The 7,282-nt window shown below is 38.5% G+C and overlaps 1 pseudogene across 1 annotated transcript; it reads right to left on the reverse strand.

The window, feature by feature from the left end:
• Nucleotides 1–5,538: 5,538 nt before the first annotated feature.
• On the reverse strand, nt 5,539–6,717 carry LOC309977797 (5-azacytidine-induced protein 2-like; annotated as a pseudogene). The gene has a single exon. The product of its transcript is annotated as a 5-azacytidine-induced protein 2-like (transcript).
• Nucleotides 6,718–7,282: the final 565 nt, after the last annotated feature.

Consider the following 7,282-nt stretch of genomic DNA (forward strand, 5'->3'; position numbering starts at 1 on the left):
AAAGTGAATCAGCTCTATGTATACATATATCCCCATATCCCCTCCCCCTTGTGCCTCCCTCCCACCCTCCCTATCCTACCCCTCTAGGTGGTCACAAAGCACCGAGCTGATCTCCCTGTGCTATGCGGCTGCTTCCCACTAGCTATTTTACATTTGTTAGTGTATATATATCAATGCTACTCTCTCACTTCATCCCAGCTTAACCCTTCCCCCTCCCCATGTTCTCAAGTCTGTTCTCTACATCTGCATCTTTATTCCTGTCCTGCCCCTAGGTTCATCAGAACCTTTTTTTTTTTTTTAGATTCCATATATATGTGTTAGCATATGGCATTTGTTTTTCTCTTTCTGACTTACTTCACTCTGTACGACAGACTCTAGGTCCATCCACCTCACTACAAATAACTCAATTTCGTTTCTTTTTATGGCTGAGTAATATACCATTGTATATATTTGATGCAATTGTAAATGAGATTGTTTTCTCAATTTTTCTTTCTGATAATGTGCTTCAGTGTATAGAAATGCCACAGATCTCTATACATTATTAATTTTTTATCCTGCAACTTTATTGAATTCATTTATTCTAACTTTTTTTTGGTGTAGTGTTAAGGGTTTTCTGTATATGGTATCATGTCATCTACAAATAGTGACAGTTTTACTTATTCTTTTCCAATTTGGGTACCTTTTTTTTTCTTGACTAATTGCCATGGCTAGGACTTTCAGTACTATGTTGAATAAAAGTGGCAATAGTGTTTTGTTCCTGATCTTACAGGAAAATCTTTGAGCTGTTTACTGTTGAGTGTGGTGTTTTGTTATATATGGCCTTTACTATGTTCAGTTATGTTCCCTCTATACCTACTTTCTTGAGAGTTTTTGATCATAAATGGATGTTCAGTTTTGTCAAATGCTTTTTCTGCATGCATTGAGATGATCATATGATTTCTATCCTTCCTTTTGTTAATGTGATGTATCTTGTTGATTTATTTGTGGATGTTGAACCATTCTTGCATTCCTGGAATAAATCCCACTTGATGGTGGTGTATGATCCTTTTAACGTATTTGTTGGATTTGATTTTCTAATATTTGTTGAGGATTTTTGCATCTGTGTTCATCAAGAATATTGGCCTATAATTTTCTTTTTTGTGTTGTCCTCATCTGATTTTGGTATCAGGGTAATGCTGGCTTCATAAATGTGTTTAAAAGGTTTTTCCTCCTCTTCAGTTTTTTGAAAGAGTTTGAGAAGTATAGGTATTATATCTTCTTTGAATGTTTTGTAGAATTTACCAGTGAAACCATCTGCCCCTGGGCTTTTGTTGGTAGATTCTTGATTACTGTTTAAATTTCCTTACTAGTAATTAATCTATTTGGATTTTTTATTTCTTCATTATTCGTCTTGGATGATTGTATGTTTTTAGGAATTTATCCATTTCTTCTAGGTTGTCCAGTTTGTTGGTATGTAATTGTTCATAGTAGTCTCTTATGAACCTTTGTATTTCTATGGTATCAGCTGTAACTTTTCGTCTTTCATCTCTGATTTTATTTATTTGAATCCTCTTTTTTCCTTGGTTAGTCTAGGTGAAAGTTTATTGATCTTGTTTATCTTTTCAAAGAACCAACTCTTGGTTTCATTAATCTTTTCTATTGTTTTTTTCAGTCTCTACTTCATTTATTTCTGCCCTAATTTTTATTACTTCCTTCCTTCTACTAATTTTGGGCTTTGTTTGTTCTTCTTTTTCTAGTTCCTTTAGATGTAAAGTTAGTTGTCTGGGGGGGCGGATTTTTCTTGTTTCTAGAGGAAGGCCTGTATTGCTCCAAACTTCCCTCTTAGATTTGTTTTTGTTGCATTCCACAGATCTTGATGAGTTGTATTTCTGTTTTCATTTGGCTCTAGGTATTTTTTTTTATTTCTCCCTTGATTTCTTCAATGACTCATTGGTTGTTCAGTTGCTTAACCTCCATGTTTTTGTACGTTTTCCTGTGATTGATTTCTAGTTTCATATCACTGTGGTAAGAGAAGATGCTTGATATAATTTCAGTCTTCTTGAATTTATTGAGACTTGCTTTGTCACCTAACATGTGATCTATCGTGGAGAATGTTCTATGTGCACTTGAGAACAATGTGTTTTTGCTGCTTTTGGATAGGATATTCCATATATATCTATTAAGTTCATCTGATATAATATGTATTTTAAGTCTGTTGTTTCCTTATTTATTTTCTTTCTGGATGCTCTTTTCATTGATGTAATTAGGGTATTAAAGTCCCCTATTATTGTTGTATTGCTTTCAATTTCTCCCTTTAAGTCTATTAATATTTGCTTTATATAGCTTGATGCTCCTCTGTTACATGCATATACATTTATAAATGTTACATCTTCTTGCTGGATTGATTCCTGTATCACAGTGTAATGCCCTTCTTTGTCTTCTATTACAGGCTTTGTTTAGAAGTCTGTTTTGTCTGATATGAGTAAAGCTACTCCAGCTTTCTTTTCATTTCCATTTGAATGGAATATCTTTTTTCCATCCCTTCACTTTCAGTCTGTGTGTGTCCTCTCCTCTGAAGTGAGTCCCTTGTAGTCAGCATATAGAAGGGTCTTGTTTTTTTTAATCCATTTTGCCACTCTATGTCTTTTGACTGGAGCATTTAGTCCATTTACATCTAAAGTAATTATTAATAGGTATGGACTTATTGCCATTTTGTTCATTGTTTTCTGGCTGTTATTGTTCCTCTCTGTTCATTTCTCTTTCTCTTCTCCTTTGTGTTTTGCTGGTTTTCTTCAGTGTTATGTTTAGATTCCCTTCTCATTTTAATTTGTGTATTTAAATTTTGTCCTTGTGGTTACTGTGAGATTCACATATGACATCCTATTAGGTTGGTAGCAACTTAAATTTGAACACATTCCAAATCTTTATCTTTTTACCCCCTCCCCATGTTTTATACTTTTGCTGACAAATTTTGCATCTTTCTATTTTATGCATCCCTTAACTAATTATTGTACTTTTAGTTATTTTTACTACTTTTCTCTTTTAACTGTCAGGCTTGCTTTATAAGTGATTTATCCACTACTTTTATTATATATTTACCTCTTCCAGTGAGATTTTTACTTTCATATGTTTTCTTATTATTAATTAGCACCATTTCTTTTTAGCTTATAGAAGTCCCTTTGATATTTCTTGTAGAGTTGGTTTAGTGATGATGAACTCCTTTAGCTTGTACTTTTCTGGGAAATTTTTTATATCTCCTTCAATTCTGAATGACAACCTTGCTGGGTAGAGAATTCTACGTTAGAAGTTTTTTTTGTTTGTTTTTTGTTTTTTTTTAAGCACTTTGAATATGTCATGCCATTCCCTTCTGGCCTATAAAATTCATGCTCAAAAATCTGCTGATAGCCTTATGGGGTTTGCCCTGTATATAACCAGTTGTTTTCTCTTGCTGCTTTTAGGATTTTCTCTTTATCCTTAACATATACCATTTTATTTATAATGTGCCTTGCTGTGTGTCCCTTTGTGTTCATATTATTTGGAATACTTGGGGCTTCCTCGACCTGAATTTCTGTTTCCTTCCCCAGATTAGGGAAGTTTTCAGTCACTATTTCTTCAAATATTTTTGACCCTTTTTCTCTCTTCTTCTTCTGGGACCCCTATAATGTGAATGTTATTCTGCTTTATGTTGTCCCAAAGGTCCCTTAAGGTATCTTCACTTTTTAAAATTCTCTTTGTTTGTTTGGCTGCCCTGTCTGAGTGAGTTTCATTGTTTTGTCTTCCAGCTGGCTGATTTGTTCTTCTACCTTATCCAGTCTGCTGTTGAACCCCTCTAGTGTATTCTTCAGTTCGTTTGTAACTTCTGTTTACTACTTTCTTATATTTTCTATCTCTTCATTGAAGTTCACTCTGTTCATCCATTCTCCTCCTGAGTTTGGTGAGCATCTTTATGACCATTACTTCGAATTCTTTATCAGGTGTATTGTTTATCTCTGTTTTGATTAATTTTTTCCTCAGATTTTGTCTTGTTCTTTTGATTAGAACATATTCCTCTGTCTCCTCATTTTGTCTAATTCTCTGTTTTTTTTCTCTGTATTAGGTAGATCAGCTATGTCTACCAGTCTTGAAGGAGTGTTCTTATTTAGGAGATGTCCTGTGGGGCTCAGAAGTGCAATCCCACCTGGCCACCAGAGCCGGGTTTTCAAGCCGTGTCCCCTCTGTAGGCTGTATTTGACCTTTTGTGGCAGGGCTACACCTGCTGCAGGGTGCTAAAGGGCAGGGCTGTCACCCAGACCGGCTGCAGGGCCTGGTGGTGGCTACCCAGGGGCACTGGTGGGCACGGTTATACCTTTGTCAGCTATGAGGCCCAGCTGGGGTGCAGGGATGGGCAGGGCTTTCAGCAGGGTGTGCCCACTGTCACGAACAGGTTAGATAGAGAATTCCAAAATGGTGCCCACCAGTGCCAGTATTAGCAAGGTACGCTGAGGTTGCATAAATGACTCCCACCAATGACTCAGTCCCCAGGGAGCATCTCAACTGGTTCTTGCCTCTCTAGCAGTTGCTTCAATATTAGTAAGTGGGTCCCCATCACCTATGGTCCATGAGCTTTTCAATCTGGTGTTTTTGCAATGGTTTTCAGGCCAAGTGAGTCTGCATGCAAGCCCTTTAAGAGTTGGTCTTCTGTTCCATGAAGTTCTATCGTTTTCCTGAGCATTTTGCCTGTTGGTTTTTAAAGCCTGATGTTTAGGTGACTTGTCTCTCCTGTGCAGGATCTAGGGGTTGGAGTGCTTGATGTGAAGTTGGAATCCCTTGCTCCTCAGGGGAAAGATCTGTACCTTGTGATCCCTTTTGATTGTGGATCACCACAGCTGGGATGTGGGTTATTCCCTGGGAGCCCATATTTCTCCCTCTCCTACCCATCTCAGTGCTGTCCTTTTACCCTCTTTTGTGGAGGATTTGTTCATCCAAATTTTAGGTCTTTTTCCAAGGGAACTATTCTATATGTAGTTGTAGATTTGTTGTGTCCATGGGAGGAGGTGTGTTTAAGATCTTCCTATGCCACCATCTTGAACCTTCTCCAGAAACCCCATATTTTTTAGCTATAATTCCCCTATTCCTCTGTCCCTCACCAACCCAGCCCTAAAAAAACCACTAATCTACTTTCTGTCTTTATAGATTTCCCTATTCTGGGCTTTCATATGAATGAAATCATATAGTATCTGGTAACTTTTGCAACTTACTTCTTTCATTGACATAGTGTTTTCAAAGCTTGTTCATGTTGTAGCATGTATCACTATTTCATTTCCTTTTTTTTTCTGAAACACCTTAGGTTTGTTAATTTATTAATTAGTAACACATACCTGATTCTGATTCTGAGCTGGAGGGTGTTGTTTCATACTGAAAAATCAACTATGTAATATGGTACATTATGTGCAAATGTAAATACTGAAGAACTCTGTAAAAGTTTAATCAAAATCTACTTTCAGTTTGTTAATGATTTCCCAAGAAAACCACTGAGAGAGACATAGCAACCTCATGAGAAGCTCATGAATCTCTTCAGAATTAATTTTTATAATGGCAGTTCTGATTATCTTGATCCAAGTAATGCAGTGGTGGCAGGTTGGATAAAGGGAAAGGTTTATTTTTAGTTTCGCCAAATGTTGTCTCACTTGGTTTAGGAGAGCTTGGGAATACTCAAGAGTTATCTTCCAGAGAATTTCTGCCATAAGATTTGTGTTCCTGAAAGTTTGTGCCGTCGTGAGGAATGGATCGCTCATGATCTGTCCATGACTGGAGAACTGCTTTCTCTGATAAAACCTTTACATCTTCTGGTAAACGGGAAGACATGGCATGACAAAGAGTTTTGCCATTTGGCGAGAGAGGGGCGTGTCTTTTGTCCGTTGCGGTAAAATTTGTCAAGTGCAGTTTTGTGCTGTCTTTCCCAAGGTCTTCCATGCATCCTGCTGGGGTGCAGGCTTTCTTGATTGCAGCTGGGTTTTCAGCTTTCTTAAGTTCAGCTTGTACTTGAGTCACCAGATGTAAATTAGAGATTTCTCTCTTCAGTTTCCAGTGTGCACTTTGCATATTATCACTTGAAATGCTTAGTCTTTGGAGATCTCTGCTCTTCAGACTGTCTTCCTGAGATGGATCCGTTTGTTTGGATTTTTTTAGCTCTATTTTGAGATCTCTACATTCTTTCCTCATCAGTTCCAGTTCTTGTTCCAAACCATGGATCTTCAGGTCACAGCTCAACTTTTCCACCTCCTGGTTTGATGAAGGTGGATTTAAATTTCTTATCACCTGCCGAGTTTCCATCTCTGTCCTCTGCTGGAGAAGTTCTACTTCTTTCGATTGTAGCTGTTCATTCAGTACTTTCAAAGATTCAGAGTTGTCTTTATTCATTTTATCCAATTTGCTCTTCACATTAACTCTATCAATGCAAACCTCTCGATATGCCTGGTAGGCCTTATTTATTTGTTCTCCTCCCACAGAATTTGTTTCTTCATCCCTTCGAGCTCCTATAAGCTTTTCTTCCTAAAATCTTATTCTTTTTTTAAAGAAAGAGTTCTCTTTCTCTGAATCCTTAAGTCGTTTTTTGATGTCTTCATATGCAGTGATAAGGGCAAAATGTGAAGCAACAGATTCATCTCCTGAATACATTGAGACTGGAGTCACTGTATCTCTCCTATGGGCTTTTTCATGATTCAGAATGCAGATATCATCATCTACCAGTGCATCCATGACAGCCCGCACACAGGCTCCTAGGGCCGCCCCCAGAGCCGCCGAGTTTCAATTCCCCAGTGTTTGGAAACCGACCAAAAACAAACCGAATCACCGGGGGCTTCCGGTTTCCTCGAAGACAGCGCCGCTTCCCCGGCGAAGGCAGCCGCTCCGGGAACGCTGCGGAGGGACTGCCATTTCTCCCGCCTCGGTGGCATCAAGGCCGGCATCAAGTCGGCTGCGGCCCTGGAGGCCCTGGAAGGAGGGCCGAGCCAAGGCCGAGGTCCGAGCCGCTGCCGGAGAAGGTCAGTTACCCAGCTCTGTCAGCGCCCCCCTGGGCCGTGCGCCACGCAGGGGGAGCCACTTCATTCCTTTCTTTTGCTGAACAATATTTCATTGTATGGATATACTTCATATTGTTTATCCATTCAACTGTTGATGGACATTTGGGTTTCCACCTTTGGCCATTATGAATAATGTTGCTATGAACATTCATGTACAACTTTTTGTGTGGACATAGGTTTTCGTTTCTCTTGGATATATATAAACATAGGAGTAAAATTGTTGGGTCACATGGTAACTCTGT

Source organism: Leucopleurus acutus (assembly GCF_964270905.1).
Source record: "Leucopleurus acutus genome assembly, chromosome: X".
Classification (NCBI taxonomy): domain Eukaryota; kingdom Metazoa; phylum Chordata; class Mammalia; order Artiodactyla; family Delphinidae; genus Leucopleurus; species Leucopleurus acutus.